The sequence below is a fragment of the Myotis nattereri genome (genome assembly GCF_964212035.1).
Source record: "Myotis nattereri genome assembly, chromosome: 4".
Classification (NCBI taxonomy): Eukaryota; Metazoa; Chordata; class Mammalia; order Chiroptera; family Vespertilionidae; genus Myotis; species Myotis nattereri.
The window spans coordinates 110,276,151-110,292,286 of NC_138079.1; the positions used below are offsets into that span (position 1 = coordinate 110,276,151).

Genomic DNA, 16,136 nt, shown 5'->3' on the forward strand with positions numbered 1-16,136 from the left:
TTTTTTTATTTTAATGGCTACGTATTTCAATTGTGTTAGAAAAAGTGAAACCCACCAAATGAATGATTTTATGTATAATTTCACTTATGACACTTATGATTTTTAAGTTAGTGACTTAAAATAAATTTGAAGAAAAATATTAAATAAGTAATAGCACAGAAAGTACTCCTATAACAAAGTCAAAAGTCACCCTATTTGGGAAACCCTGATGTACAGGATTAAGAAAGTCTAACTGCAGCATGCAGGTCCTTCTCGTCAGCCCGATTACTTTTCCAGCCTCACCTCCCTCCAGCTGTCAGCAAGCACAATAAACCGTGTTTCTAAATGATAGGTCCCCCTGTCATACGCCCCTCATTGAATCTGTTCTCACAGTGGCCAGAGGGGTGCTGTTGAAAGGGAAGTTAAATCAGGTCATTACTCTGCTCAAAATTCTCCAATTAGAAAGCTTTTTATTTCTAGATGTAAACTAAACTATAAGGTTGTATAAAATATAAGGTGTATGATGTGCCACTATATCTGCAACTAAACCTGAACAAAATACACAAATACACATAAATACAGATAAAGTCAATACGGTACAATGTTAACAACTATTGATTGTAAGGAGTGGTTATGGATTTTTGTGTATTTTTCTTTCAACTATTTTTTTTAATTTTCATAATAAAAAGTTGTGAGAAAAATAAGGTCTTGATGTATAGATAGAGAGATGGATATATTGATCAATATGTGCTAAAACCAATATAACTAGATATAAATAGTTGAATCTATGTGGTGAATATATGAGTCTTCACTGTACAACTTTTTCCACTTTGTTGTATAATTAAAAATATTCATAATAAAATGGGGGTGGGGTAGTTGTATGAAAAACATTAAAAAATAAATCCTTGACTATGTAGAAAATCCAAAAGAATGAACAACCAAAAAACTCCTGGAATTAATAAGCAATTATAGCAAGGTTGCAGGATACAAAGTTAATATATAAAAGTCAATTGCTTTCCTATACACCAGCGGTTCTCAACCTGTGGGTCGCGACCCCTTTGGGGGTCGAATGACCCTTTCACAGGGGAGGCCTAAGACCATCAGAAAACACATATATAATTACATATTGTTTTTGTGATTAATCACTATGCTTTAATTATGTTCAATTTGTAACAATGAAAATACATCCTGCATATCAGATATTTACATGACGAATCATAACAGTAGCAAAATTACAGTTATGAAGTAGCAACGAAAATAATTTTATGGTTGGGGGTCACCACAACATGAGGAACTGTATCAAAGGGTCGCGGCCTTAGGAAGGTTGAGAACCACTGCTATACACCAACATGAACAAGTGGAGCTTAAAATTAGAAACATAATACCTTTACATTAGCACCCCAAAAGTGAAATACTTAGGTATAAATCTAGCAAAGTATGTATAACATCTATATGAGGAAAACTACAAAACTCTGGTGAAATAAATCAAAGATCAACTAAATAAATGGAGAGATGTTCCATGTTCATGGATGGGAAGACTCAATATTGTCAAGGTGTCAGTTCTTCCCTACTTGACCTATAAATTCAATGCAATCCAAATAAAAATCCCAGCAGGTTATTTTGTGGATATCAACAAAACTTGTTCTAAAGTTTACATGGAGAGGCAAGAGATTTAAGAAATAATAATAACACTATTGAAAAAGAAAGATCAGGGGAACCAAGATGGCAGCGTAGGTAAATGCCTGTACTTGTCACCCCCCACAAACCATCAAAACTACAACTAAAAACAGGACAACCATCATCCAGAGCTCCCTGAAAGCTGGCTGAATGAGAGTCCTACAGCTATAGGAGTAAAGAAGAAAGCACAGTGAGACTGCTAGGAGGGGTGGGGGCACAGAACAGGCTGGGCTAATGCCCACATGTGTTGCTATTTTATTCGGGTGGGAAACAGTCTCTGCGGAGGCCTCCATGAAGAGCAAGGGGTCCCAGCCCACACCAGGCCCCAGCCCAGGCTCCCAGAGCTGGGAAAGGCAGTCCCCATAACTATGGGCTGTAAAAACAAGCAGGGATTGGGGCTCAGTGACACCAAGGCTGCTGGAGATCCATCTGGTCTTCTTAAAGCGCCAGCACACAAACTGAACTTACTCCAACTCAATCCCTCTGAGCTCCAGCGCCAGGGCAAGGCTCTGGGAGACCCAGGCACATAGAGTAGGAACTGGACTGTCTGACATCGGAGCAGGAAATGGGGGGCTGGTTTCTCCCAGACAGAGGCAATCGCAGGGGTCATTGTTCCTCCAGGTGGCAGGGCTGACTGGCAGCCATTTATGTTTGCTCCTCCCTGGTGATTCCCTGAGACCCTACCCCATCCAATTTAAAGCCCCACCCAACAGCAGCTTTTGCATATGAATGGCCTTTCCTTACTCAAACAAACCGCATCTGGGTCAGGGAGCCCCAAACCTATCAGTAAAAGGCCCAAGACCTGGCACCAGCACCAGCCTGCCTTGCTTCACAGCTGGGCCTCACCTGGGCACTTCCAAACCCTATACAAATAGGAGGAATCTGCAGTTCTCTCAGTAGCTCCTGCCAGGGATCCCCAGGCATTGGCTGACTTTGCACCTGCCTGGAGACCCAAGAGCCAGTGCACCCAGTGGTCAGCATCAGATCATACCAGATTACAACTCTGCACATCCATAAGCAACATACTCAAGGGGCAGATTCAGTGAGCACCAAAGCCCCACTGAAGCAAGTCCTGCTCCATAAGGGTGTCTCCTGCACAGCAGCTCTCTCACTGTAGATGCAGCTGGTCCTCACAGCCAATTGGCCTGGAAGTCAATTCCTCCCAGTGACACCAACAGCAATCAAGGCTTAACTACAAGACTGTGCACACAGCCCACACAGGGGCACAACTAGAGTGCCCTGCTCAGGTGGCTGGGGAGGCTGAGTCACTGAGCCCTATAGGGCACCTATTACACAAGGCCACTCTACCAACTCAAGGAGACATAGCAGCTCCACCCAATACATAGAAACAAACACAGGGAAGCAGCCAAAATGCAGAGACAAAGAAACACGTCACAAATGAAAGAAATGGAAGAAAGCAAACTACTGGATATAGAGTTCAAAACCACAGTTACAAGGTTACTCAAGAAACTTCATGAGACCTCCAAGGGACTTAGTGAGACTTTCAAGGATCTAAGTGAAGATGCCAAAAAAAAAAAAAAATGGAAAAGGACCAATCAGAAATTAAGCATACACTGATTGGAATAAAGAATAATGTGCAGGGATTCAACGGTAGAGTAAAGGATTCCAAGAATCAAATCAATGATTTGAAATATGAGGAAGCAAAAAACACCATATCAGAAGATCAAAAAGAAAAAAATATATATATGAAGATAGTGTAAGGAGCCTCTGGGACAACTCCAAATGTACCAACATCTGCATTATGGGGGTCCCAGAAAGAGAAAAGAGAGAGCAAGGTATTGAAAACCTGCTTGAAGAAATAATGACTGAAAACTTGCCCTATCTGGTGAAAGAAATAATCTTACAAGCCCAGGAAGCACAGAGAGTCCCAAACAAGAGAAACCCAAAGAGGACCACATCAAGACACAGCATAATAAAAATGCCAAGGGCTTAAGACAAAAAGAGAATCTTAAAACCAGCAAGAGAAAAGCAGTTAGTTACCTACAAGGGAGTGCCCATATGACTGTCAGCTGATTTCTCAACAGAAACTTTGCGGGCCAAAAGAGAGTGGCAAGAAATAATCAATGATGAATAGCAAGGACCTACAACCAAGATTAATCTACCCAGCAAAGCCATCATTTAGAATTAAAGATCAGATAAAGAGCTTCACAGACAAGAAAAAGCTAAAGAAGTTTATCACCACCGAACCAACATTACATAAAATATTGAAGGATATTCTTTAAGAAGAAAAAGAAAAAGACAAAAAATATGAACAATAAAAAGGCAATAAATACATATCTATCAACAATTGAATTTAAAAATCAAAGTAAATGAATAAGAAATCTAATAAACAGAATAAACTGGTGAATAAAATAGAATCAGAGGCATGGAAATGGAACAGACTGACAATTCTCAGAGGAAAGGGGGATAAGGGAGGCAGGAAGAGATTAAACAAAGATCTTATATGCATAAATGCATTACCTATGGACACAGACAATAGGATGGCGTAGACTTGGGGCAGGGTGGGAACTGGGTGGAGGGGGACAATTGGGGGGAAAGAGGGTCGTTTTTAATACTCTCAACAATAAAGATTTTTTTTAAACTCAAAACAACAAATACTTTAGGTATTTCAATTATTTTTTTAAGGATATTTTTATTGATTTCAGAGAGGGAGCAAAAGAGAGAGAGAGAGAAACATAAATGATAAGAGAATCATTGATCATTTGCCTCCTACTGGGGATTCAGCCTGCAACCCAGGCATGTGCCCTAAACTGTGACCCCAAGGTTCACAAGTTGATGCTCACCACTGAGCCACACTGGCCAGGCTCAATTATTATTTGGATTAACACAAAAGGCACAATTCATGAAATAAGTAATTAATAAGCTGTACTTCATTAAAGTTAAAAACTTCTGCTCTGCTAAAGACACTGTCAAGAGAATGAAAAGGCAAGCCACAGATTGGGAGAAAACATTTGCAAAGATATATCTGATAAAGGACTGTAATCCAAGAAATCTTAAAACGCAACAATAAGAAATGAACTACCTAATTTAAATATGGGCAAAAGACATGAATAGACACCTCACCAGAGACATACACATAGATGGCAAATCCTATATAATAAAAAGCTAATATGCCAATCGACCGAACAGCAGAGTGACTGATTGCTATGACGCGCACTGACCAACAAGAAGCAGATGCTCGGAGAACCAAGATGGCAGCATAGGTTAACACCGGAGTTTGCTGCCTCGCACAACCATTTCAAAAATACAACTAAAAGACGGAACGGACATCACCCAGAACCACAGGAAGGCTGGCTGAGTGGAAGTCCTACAACTAGGAGGAAAGAGAAACGCATACCGACACTCAGAGGAGGCGCAGTGCTGAAGTCAAATACTAAGGTGCGGAGTGCACGTGGAGCTGGCTAGCGGCGGAGGGCGCGGTTGGCGTTTTCAATCGGGAGGGAGTCGCAGACTCTGAGCTCCAGATCCAGGCGAGTCTTTAGGGACCCAGACTCTAACGGGAGAAGCGGGACTGTCTGGCTTCGGTCGGAGCGAGTGCAGCTTTCTCTCCGAGGTTTGCAGTGGTTGCTGAGACTCAGAGAGGCAGAGCCCCTGGGGACAGGACTGAGAGCAGCCATAACTGCTCTCTCCAGCCCACCCTGTTGATCCCATGCGACCCGCCCGCCCCGCCCAAGCCCTGCACAGAGGCATTTGCCAGATAGCCTCAGGCAAACGCCAGATTAGCACCTCCCTAGAGGACAGAAGTTCTCTCACTGCAGACACAGCTGATTCTCACAGCCACTTGGCCTGGAGGTCAAATCCCCCCCTAGTATTAGCTACAACAATCAAGGCTTAACTACAAGACTGCGCACAAAGACCACTAGGGGGTGCACCAAGAAAGCATAACAAAATGCGGAGACAAAGAAACAGGACAAAATTGTCAATGGAAGATCTAGAGTTCAGAACCACACTTTTAAGGTCTCTCAAGAACTGTCTAGAAGTCGCCGATAAACTTAATGAGATCCTCGAGAAATCTAATGAGACCCTCGATGTTATGATAAAGAACCAACTAGAAATTAAGCATACACTGACTGAAATAAAGAATACTATACAGACTCCCAACAGCAGACCAGAGGAGCGCAAGAATCAAGTCAAAGATTTGAAATGCAAAGAAGCAAAAAACACCCAACCAGAAAAGCAAAATGAAAAAAGAATCCGAAAATACGAAGATAGTGTAAGGAGCCTCTGGGACAGCTTAAAGCGTACCAACATCAGAATTATAGGGGTGCCAGAAGATGAGAGAGAGCAAAATATTGAAAACCTATTTGAAGAAATAATGACAGAAAACTTCCCCTACCTGGTGAAAGAAATAGACTTACAGGTCCAGGAAGTGCACAGAACCCCAAACAAAAGGAATCCAAAGAGGACCACACCAAGACACATCATAATTAAAATGCCAAGAGCAAAAGACAAAGAGAGAATCTTAAAAGCAGCAAGAGAAAGAAACTCAGTTACCTACAAGGGAATACCCATACGACTGTCAGTTGATTTCTCATCAGAAACTTTGCAGGCCAGAAGGGAGTGGCAAGAAATATTCAAAGTGATGAATACCAAGAACCTACAACCAAGATTACTTTATCCAGCAAAGCTATCATTCAGAATTGAAGGTCAGATAAAGAGCTTCACAGATAAGGAAAAGCTAAAGGAGTTCATCACCACCAAACCAGGATTATATGAAATGCTGAAAGGTATCCTTTAAGAAGAGGAAGAGGAAGAAAAAGGTAAAGATACAAATTATGAACAACAAATATTCATCTATCAACAAGTGAATCTAAGAATCAAGTGAATAAATAATCTGATGAACAGAATGAACTGGTGATTATAATAGAATCAGGGACATAGAAAGGGAATGGACTGACTATTCTTGCGGGGGAAAGGGGTGTGGGAGATGCGGGAAGAGACTGGACAAAAATCGTGCACCTATGGATGAGGAAAGTGGGTGGGGAGTGAGGGCGGAGGGTGGGGTGGCAACTGGGAGGAGGGGAGTTATGGGGGGGAAAAAGAGGAACAAATGTAATAATCTGAACAATAAAGATTTAATTAAAAAAAAAAAAGAAGCAGATGCTCAATGCAGGAGCTGCCCTGTGGTGGTCAGTGTGTTCCCACAGGGGGAGTGCCGCTCAACCAGAAGCCGGGCTCACAGTTGGCAAGTGCAACAGCGGTGGCAGTGGCAGGAGCCTCTCCCTAATAGCACTAAGGAACGACTTAGGCCAACAAGGAGCGGGCCTAAGCCATTAGTTGGACATCCCCTGAGGGTTCCCAGACTGCAAAGGGGCACAGACCAGGCTGAGGGGACCCTCCCCCCCCCCCCGTGCACGAATTTCATGCACTGGGCCTCTAGTAGGCATATAAAAAATGTTCCAGCCCTAGCCAGTTTGGCTCAGTGGATAGAGCCTCAGCTCGTGGACTGAAGGGTCCCAGGTTTGATTCTGGTCAAGGGCACGTACTTCAGTTGCAGGCTTCATCCTGGCCCTGGTCAGGGTGCATGTCGGAGGTAACCAATCAATGTGTCTCTTTCATATCGATGTTTCTCTCTCTCTATCTCTCCCCCTCCCTTCCACTCTCTAAAAAATCAATGGAAAAATATCTTCAGGTGAGAATTAACAAAAAAAATGTTTCATATCATGTGTCATTAGGGAATTGCAAATTAAAATGAGATACCACTGCATACCTATTATTATGGCCAAAATCCAGAACACTGACAACACCAAATGCTAGTGACTATATGGAGCAATAAGGACTCCCATTTCTTTGCTGGTGGGACTTCAAAATGGCATAGTAACTTTGGGTGACAGATTGGTAGCTTACAAAACTAAAATACTCTTCTTACCATATGATCAAGCAATTGCACTCCTTGTCCACACAAAAGCCTGCAGAGGGATGTTTACACCAGCTTCATTCATAGTTGCCAAAACTTCAATAAAAAGATATCCTTCAGCAAGTGACTGGATAAACAAACTGTGGTGCATCCAGCCAATGGAATGTTATTCTAAAAAGAAACGAGTGATCATGTCATGGAGGACCTGAAATGAATATGACTAGGGAAAGAACCCTATCTGAAAAAGCTACATACTGTATGATTCCAACGATATCACATTTTGGAAAAAGCAAAGCTATGGCGACTGTGAAAGGACCAGTGGTTGTCTGGGTGAGAAGTGGGAGAGATGAGTAGCTGAAACTAGTCTGTATGACACTGTAATGGTGGATACATGTCCTTATACATTTGTCCAAAACCATAGAATATACAACAAGAATAAACCTTAATGTAAAGTGTGGACTTTGTGATGATGATGTGTCCATGTAGGTTCCTCTATTGTCACAAAGGCACCACTCTGGTAGGGCTTGTTAACAGGGGAGGCTATGCATTTGGAAGAGCAGATAATATATGGGAACTCTGTACTTTATGCTCAATTTTATCCCTAAAACTGCTCTAAAAATAAAGTCAATTAAACAATCAAATGAAAAATCATCCACTGCCTCACTATCACCATTGACCTCACAGTGAAGCTACAGCGATAGCAGAGCAGAGCTGCAGAAACCTGGCCCATGAGATCTGGCCTCCCTCTATTTACCCTGCCCCAGCCACACTGGCTGGCCTCCTCATCAGCCTAGAATGCCAGGCATGCTGCCCCTCAGAGCCTTTGCACTTGCTGTGCTTTCTGCCAGCAACCTTACCCTTCCCCCCAGCCCCAGAGAGCTGCCATGGTTCCCTCCCATCTTCCTTTATTTCTTTATTCAAATGTCACCTCCTCGACAGGCCTTCCCCATTATCCAGTTTAGAAATGCACTCTTGCCAACACTTCCTATTCTCTTTCTTGTTTGATTTTTCACCAGAGGACTTATCACCATCTAACATACTATGTACTTTACTTATTTAATTTCTTGTCTGACTCCCTCCCACTAGAACACAAGCCCTGTGTGGGCCGAGATTTCACTGCTGCTCATAGCCCTGTCACAGAGCCTAGAACATGGGAGGCTCTCAATGACATTTGTCGAATGACTAAATGAACAGCTTGAGAGTCCTCTCATGCTTCCGGACATTTACCATAATGTTTTCCTTACCAGGAATGAGATTCTTCTGTGTCCAGAAGGGGAAATCCAACTCAGCCTCCAATACTCACCTCAAGAACCCCTCTTCTGTGACATGCTCCCTGACCCTAGGCCGACCGAGGTAGGATCTCTTCTCTGATCCCACAGTGCCCCATTATGCTTCCAGAGGGTCCTTAACACAGTGTTTGGTAATTTGTGGGGCTCCTTATTCATCTTGAATCCCCCACACCTTTGAACCTGACAGATAATAATGGCAGGCCCTCAGAAACATATGTGGAATTAAATAAGAAATGAATGAATGACTTAAATAAAGCAACCGATATATAGCTTAGTATGAATTACATAGACAGTTACAGTACACATAATTTAAAAAATACCATTAAAGATACTATTAAAGTTCCTTTGACGTTAATACTAATTACTGTAGCTTACTCAAGATCTATGAGTTAATGACTAATAATATCCAAAGTCCAAGACAATTGCCTAGTAATATAAAAGGCTGAGTTTGCATTCATATTTCTTTTACTAGTACATTACTTCAAAGGTCTCTTTACCTTTTGTTTGGGTCTCCATAAACATACTGGGTTAGCCTAAAGAGTATAACCATGGGAGCTAAAGACTGAGCAGGTTTGGTAAACAAAGCATTGATGCCAAAAACCACTGAGGAAAGGGGTGACCTGGAAGAGAACAAGTACCATGGGTCTATGTCACACACAAATGCCATGTGTAAGTATATATGTGCATATACATATACTAGAGGCCCAGTGCATGGATTCATGCACCGGTAGGATCTCTCGGCCTAGCCTGCAGGGATCCAGCCAAAAATAGCTCTCTGACATCCTTCGAGGGGTCCCAGATTGCAAGAGGGCACAGGCTAGGACGAGGGACTCTACTGGTGCATGATCGGAGCTGGGGAGGGACTGCGGGAGGGCTCCAGGGCGTGTCCGGCTCATCTCACCTAGTCCTGATCAGCTGGACCCCAGCAGCAAGCTAACCTACCAGTTGGAGCGCCTGCCCCTGGTGGTAAGTGCGCATCATAGCAACTGGTTGAATGGTCAAACAGTCGGACACTTAGCATATTAGGCTTATAAAAGGCATTAATATGGCCTAATTTATCTATATATGGCTTATATATAGATATGTATCAGGCACCTTTTGTTTAAGTACACCTTGACTCTAATTATTATACTTTTTCTATTATCTCATTAGGCTCAAGGAAGACTTAACTATATTTTTTAATCTATTAGCTAGAGGCCCGGTGCACAAAATTCATGCACAGGTAGGGTCCTTCACCTGACCGGTGATCAGGGCTGATCAGGGCCATCTAGCCCAGGGGCCAATCGGGGCCAGTGGCTAAGGAGGGACAGTGGGAGGGACCATGGGAGGGCTCCAGGGTGTGTCTGGCCTCATCTCGCCCAGTCCCGATTGGCCAGACCCCAGCAATAAGCTAACCTATCAGTTGGAGCGTCTGCCCCCAGGTGGTCAGTGCACATCATAGTGACCGGTCGGTCAACTGCTCAGTCAGATACTTAGCATATTAGGCATATATATATATATATATATATATATATATATATGTATTATATCTTTACTAACCCCATAGTCATGAGAGGTTACAGAACTGGAAGAACCTCACTCTTTAAATAAAGAAACTAACATCCAAACAGGAGACAGCTGATCTCTAAAATGCTCACTGAGCCCTAGCTGATTTGGCTCGGTGAATAGAACGTCGGCCTATGGACTGAAGGGCCCCGGGTTCAATTCTGGTCAAGGGCACATGCCCAGGTTGCGGGCTCAATACCCAGTGAGGGGTGTGCAGGAGGCATCCAATCAATGATTCTCTCTCATCATTGATGTTTCTATCTCTCTCCCCCTCTCCCCTCCTCTCTGAAATCAATAAAAATATATTTTAAAAAAATAAAAATAAAATGCTCACTGAGTGAGAGCTGTCTGTGCTCTGTACTGTAGTAGGTGTGCCACAGGTATTACTTCATTTAAGCCCCACCACAATCCCATTAGAAAGATAATGTCACTCCTATTTCAAAGACTGGAAACAGATTAAGGGTCTACAGTCACCCAGTTTGTCAGTAGAACTGGATTCACACCCAAGTCTCTCTGCCCCGTTTCATTAAGGTTTACTCTTCGTGTTCTAGTTACTGCTTGTTAATTTATTCATATTTTAGAAGTGATTTGAGCCAATCACTTTTCCGGGCACTAGGGACATAAAAGTAAAGATGTGTTTCTGAACTGTAAGGAACCATCTTGCTCATTATTATAAATATGGCTTAGCAACAAAACCCTGAACCAGGAAAGGAATTTTATAAAGAGAAAATCAAAGAACTGGATTGGCAAAGTTTTCCTCCATTTAAGTTGCATTAAAAAAAAAAGAGGTCATGTATGCATATATGCATAACTCATGGACACAGACAATAGGATGCTGAAGGCCTGGGGTCAGGCGGGGGTGTGGGGGCAGGCTGGATGGGGTCAATGTGGGGAAAAGGGGGGCATGTGCAATACTTTCAAAAATAAAGAATTATTTTTTTAAAAAGAGGTAATGTAGACTAAATGTTGCTACAGGTCTAATAATGTGCCTGTCTTACAATATATGCCTCTCTGATCCATAAAATAGAGCACATATCAAAAAATGTTTCCAGCCTGGCCAGCATGGCTCAGTGGTTGAGCATTGACCTATGAAACAGGGGGTCATGGTTTGATTCAAGGTCAGGGCACATGCCCAGATTGCAGGCTCAAGCCCCATGTTGGGTGTGCAGGAGGCAGCCAATCAATGATTTTCTCTCTCCCTCTCTCTTCCTCTTTGAAATCCATATATATATATATATATATATATATACATATATATATATATATATATCCTATCTAATAAAAGAGAAACATGGTAATTAGGGTACAACCGCTACCCTTCCCATTGGCTAATCAGGGCAATATGCATATTAACTGCCAGCCAAGATGGCAGCCAGCAGCCAGGCAGCTTAAAGTGAACATGAGGCTTGCTTGCTTCAGTGACAGAGGACTCCAACGTTCCCCGCCTGCCGCTGCCGGCCTCTGACCTGCAACTCTAAGCAATTATGTTACAAATATAGAAGCTAAACAAAACCCCAGAAACCTGCTTTAGTCCTCCGGGCTTCAGCCAGCAGGATCGCAACATTGTTTCAAATACAGAAGGTAAACAAAAGCCAGAAACCTGCTTTCAGCAGCGGAGGCCTAAGAGCTGGAGCCAAGCCTCAAAGCTAAAGCTGGCCCAGAATAAATGAAAAAAAGAAGTGGTCGGGAGCTTCAGTCACCCGCGAGCCTGAAAACAACCCTCAGCCCCTCACCCAGACTGGCCAGGCACCCCAGTGGGGACCCCCACCCTGAAGGGTGTGTGACCAGCTGCAAACAGCCATCATCCCCTCACCCAGGCTGGCCAGGCACCCCAGTGGGGACCCCCACCCTGATCCAGGACACTCTTCAGGGCAAACCAGCCAGCTCCCACCCGTGCACCAGGCCTCTATCCTATATAGTAAAAGGGTAATATGCCTCCCAGCACAGGGATCAGTGTGACAGGGGGCAGCGCCCAAACCCCTGATCGCCCTGCGGATCTGTGTGTGACAGGGGGCGGGGCCACAACCTCCCTATCTGCCCTGCTCTATTCGTGACAGGGGAAGGCGCCCCAACCCACTGATCAGCCCTGCTCTGTGCCTGATAGGGGGGAGCTCCCCAACCCCCTGATCGCCCTGCGGCTCTGTGTGTGACAGGGTGCGGCGCCCCAACCCCCTGATCGGCCCTGTGGCTCTGTGTGTGACGGGGGCAGCGCCCCAACCCCCTGATCGGCCCTGCTCTGTGTGTGACGGGGTAGAGCCATAACCTCCCCATCGGCCCTGCCCTGAGTGTGAGAGTGGCGGCGCCCCAACCCCCTGATCGGCCCTGCTCTGTGGGTGATAGAGGGCAGCGCCCCAACCCCCCTTCCACGGGCCCTGCTCTGTGTGTGATGGGGTAGAGCCATAACCTCCCCATCGGCCCTGCCCTGAGTGTGACAGTGGCAGCGCCCCAACCCCCTGATCCACCCTGCTCTGTGTGTGACAGGGGGCGGTGCCCCAATTCCCCTATCGGCCCTACTCTGTGAGTGAGTGGGGGGAGCTCCTCAACCACCTGATCAGCCCTGCTCTGTGCGTGACAGGGGGGAGCTCCCCAACCCCCTGATGGGCCCTGCTCTGTGAGTGACAGCGGGTGGCGCCGCAACCTCCCCATCGACCCTGCCTTGAGTGTGACAGGGGGCAGTGCCCCAACCCCCCAATCGACCCTACCCTGAGCATGACTGAGGGTGGCATCGCAACCTCCCAATCTGCCCTGCTCTGTGCATGACAGGGGGCGGCGCCCCAACTCCCCAATCGGCCCTGCTCTGAGCCCGACCAGGGGCTGCACCTAGAGATTGGGCCTGCCCTCTGCCACCCGGGAGCAGGCCTAAGCCAGCAGGTCGTTATCTCCTGAGGGGTCCCAGACTGTGAGAGGGCACAGGCCGGGCTGAGGACTCCCCCCCCCCCCAGTGCACAAATTTTTGTGCACCGGGCCTCTAGTATATATAAATGTTTCAAATCAGGTGAGTTTTATAGCTAATCTAAAACACAGACCTACCAAAGAACATAACTTCTCCTTATCAGCATTCACTCTTTCAAGTAAAAAAAGATTAAATGAACCTTGATTTTTAATTCTTGCAATGTCACAAGCAAAGGTCATTTTGCATTATCCAGTGTAATAATGAAAATTGCAATATGTAGGACATAAAGCTATCTGAAATATCACTTTGGTTTCTGAGATTTAACCCTGCTGTAGCATTGGCTGTGTGAACAGAGGGAGAAAAAATAATGGTGTCCTTTCAGAAGCAGTGACATAGTTATGACTATCCTAGTATGTCCAGCTCTCTGATTCCCAGTGGTGCCTCTTATGATCGTCTATGCGACATGTGACTTGTAGTGGCAACATAACTGAGATATGGAGACTCTCATAAGGCCTGCCTCCATGTGATATTTTGTAGCTAGTATCTGAATAAATATACTACTTACTGCCGCCTGAACCTCAGTAAGTCTGCATCAACCATGTCAGCTAGCAGCAGCTTAAACAAGGAAGCTTGCACAACCAACCTAGAAACAATTTTAAAGTACACATATGAACATTTTACAGCTAGGAAGCACAGCTCAGAAGGAAAAATGAAGTACTATACTATAACAGTAAAGATATATTAGGCACATACCTAACTACCCCCAAGTATTATATATCTATGAATATGTAGTTATTTTACAAATGAAATACGGCTGAGTTTCACAGATCATAATTCTGGAAGTCAGACATCAAAGGATTGGCAGAGCTTAACAAGGAGAAGCAGCAAAGGAGAAAGGCAGTTTGCAGAGCACCAGCTCCAGCATTTCAGAGCCACATAAGAAAGTGATACAAAGAACTCCCCAAGGAACCAGCCTTCTAGGGAGCAACCTAAATCTTTTGGATGGAGAATGGGCTGATGACACCATTGATATGGAAGAAATCAGATGCTACTGAGGCTTAGTAGGCCCCCAGGAACCAGGGACTGGATACGACATCATAGGAAACTTCAAGAGGCTCCTGAAGCTAGCTGTAGTCCAATACCTTTACAACAGCTTGCAGAACATGGACAGGGTTGAGCTTCACAGAAAGCCATTCTGAGAGGAGATCCCACCCATGAACAGGACAACAAAAATCAAGACCCATTTACAACAGGAAAACCCAAATAACCTACAAAAGACACACTCCTAGAGCACCCAGCTCAGGAGTTCAAAGAGATCACACCACTGTGTCCCATGGGACAATTACTACAAAAGGCCACCTCACAAGCATGAAGACTGGGAGTCATAGCAGTTCTAATACATAAAAACAAACTCAAAGACACAACTAATACGGGGAGACAAAGAAACAACCCCTAAATGAAAGAAAAGGAGGAATCTCAAGAAAAACAGCTAAATGAAATGGATGTAAACAATTTACCAGACATAGAGTTCAGAGTAATGGTTATAAGGATGCTCAAAGAACTTAGTGATAACTTTAAGAAAATTAATGGGAACTATGGAAACTTAGTGGGAACTACATCAGCATAGAAAAGGACATAGAAACCATGAATAAGAACCAGTTGGAAATGAGGTATACTATATCTGACATCAAGGAAACAGTGGAAGGAATTAAAAATAGGCAGGATGAAGCAGTGGGTCAAATAAGCAATTCAGAAGACAAGGTAGAAAAAAACACTCAGTTAGAGCAGCAAAAAGAAAAAATAATTTAAAAGCATGAGGATAGTTTAAGGGAACTTTGGGACAACGTGAAACAGAAAAGCATCTGCATCATAGGGGTACCAGAGGGAGAAGAAAGTAAGCAAGGGCTAGAGAAGCTGTTTGAAGAAGTGACAACAGAAAACTTCCCTGATCTGGTGAAGAAAAATATCACACAAGTTCAGGAAGCACAGAGAGTCCCAGTTAAGAGGAACACAAGGGAACCCACACTGAGACATATTATAATTAAAATAGCAAACGTTAAAGACAAAGAGAGAATCTTAAAGGCAGCAAGAGAGACATAATCAGTTACCTACAAGGGAGCTCCCATAAGGCAGTCAGCTGATATCTCAACGGAAACACTACAGGCCATAAAGGAATGGCATGAAGTATTCAAAATAATGAAAAGCAATAATCTGAAACCAAGACAATTCTATCCAGCAAGGCTATCATTCAAAATTGAAGATGAAATAAAGAGCTTCCCAGACCAAAAAAAAAAAAAAAAGGCTAAAGCAGTTTATTACCACCAAAACAGCATTCCAAGAAATGCTAAAAAGACTGTTGTAACAAGAAGAAAAATAGAGAGGGATAAGGGGAGCACAAGCATAAACAATAGAAGTGGCAATAAATAAATACCTAACAATAATAACCTTAAATGTAAATGGATTAAATGCTCCAATCAAAAGACATAGGTTAGCTGAATGAGTAAGAAAACATGACCTGTATATATGCTGTCTACAAGAGACCCATCTCAGAACAAAAGATTCACACAGCCTGAAAGTGAAGGGATGGAAAAAATTTTTTGGAAATGGAAATGAAAAAAGTGGGGGCAGCAATACTTATATCTGATGAAATAGACTTCATAACAAGACACAAATAAGATCACTACTTAATACTAAAGGGATCAATCCAACAAGAGGATGTAACTCTGGTAAACATATATGCACACAACATAGGAGAAACTAAATATATTTTTTAATTCCTGGAGGACTTTAATGGAGAGATACACAGCAATAGATTCATAGCAGGGAACTTGAACATCCCCCTGACATTGCCGGATAGATATTCCAGATAAAAAAA

The 16,136-nt window shown here is 43.6% G+C and overlaps 1 pseudogene across 1 annotated transcript in view; it reads right to left on the reverse strand.

Annotated features, from left to right (window-relative positions):
* The window catches only part of LOC308518596 (transmembrane protein 180-like), a 55,025-nt pseudogene that overhangs the window by 20,576 nt on the left and 18,313 nt on the right, over window positions 1-16,136 (reverse strand). The window contains exons 4-5 of the transcript in view: window positions 13,827-13,904; window positions 9,321-9,443 (exon numbers count right to left, since the gene is read on the reverse strand). The product of the transcript in view is annotated as a transmembrane protein 180-like (transcript). The remainder of the gene's footprint in view (window positions 1-9,320; window positions 9,444-13,826; window positions 13,905-16,136) is intronic.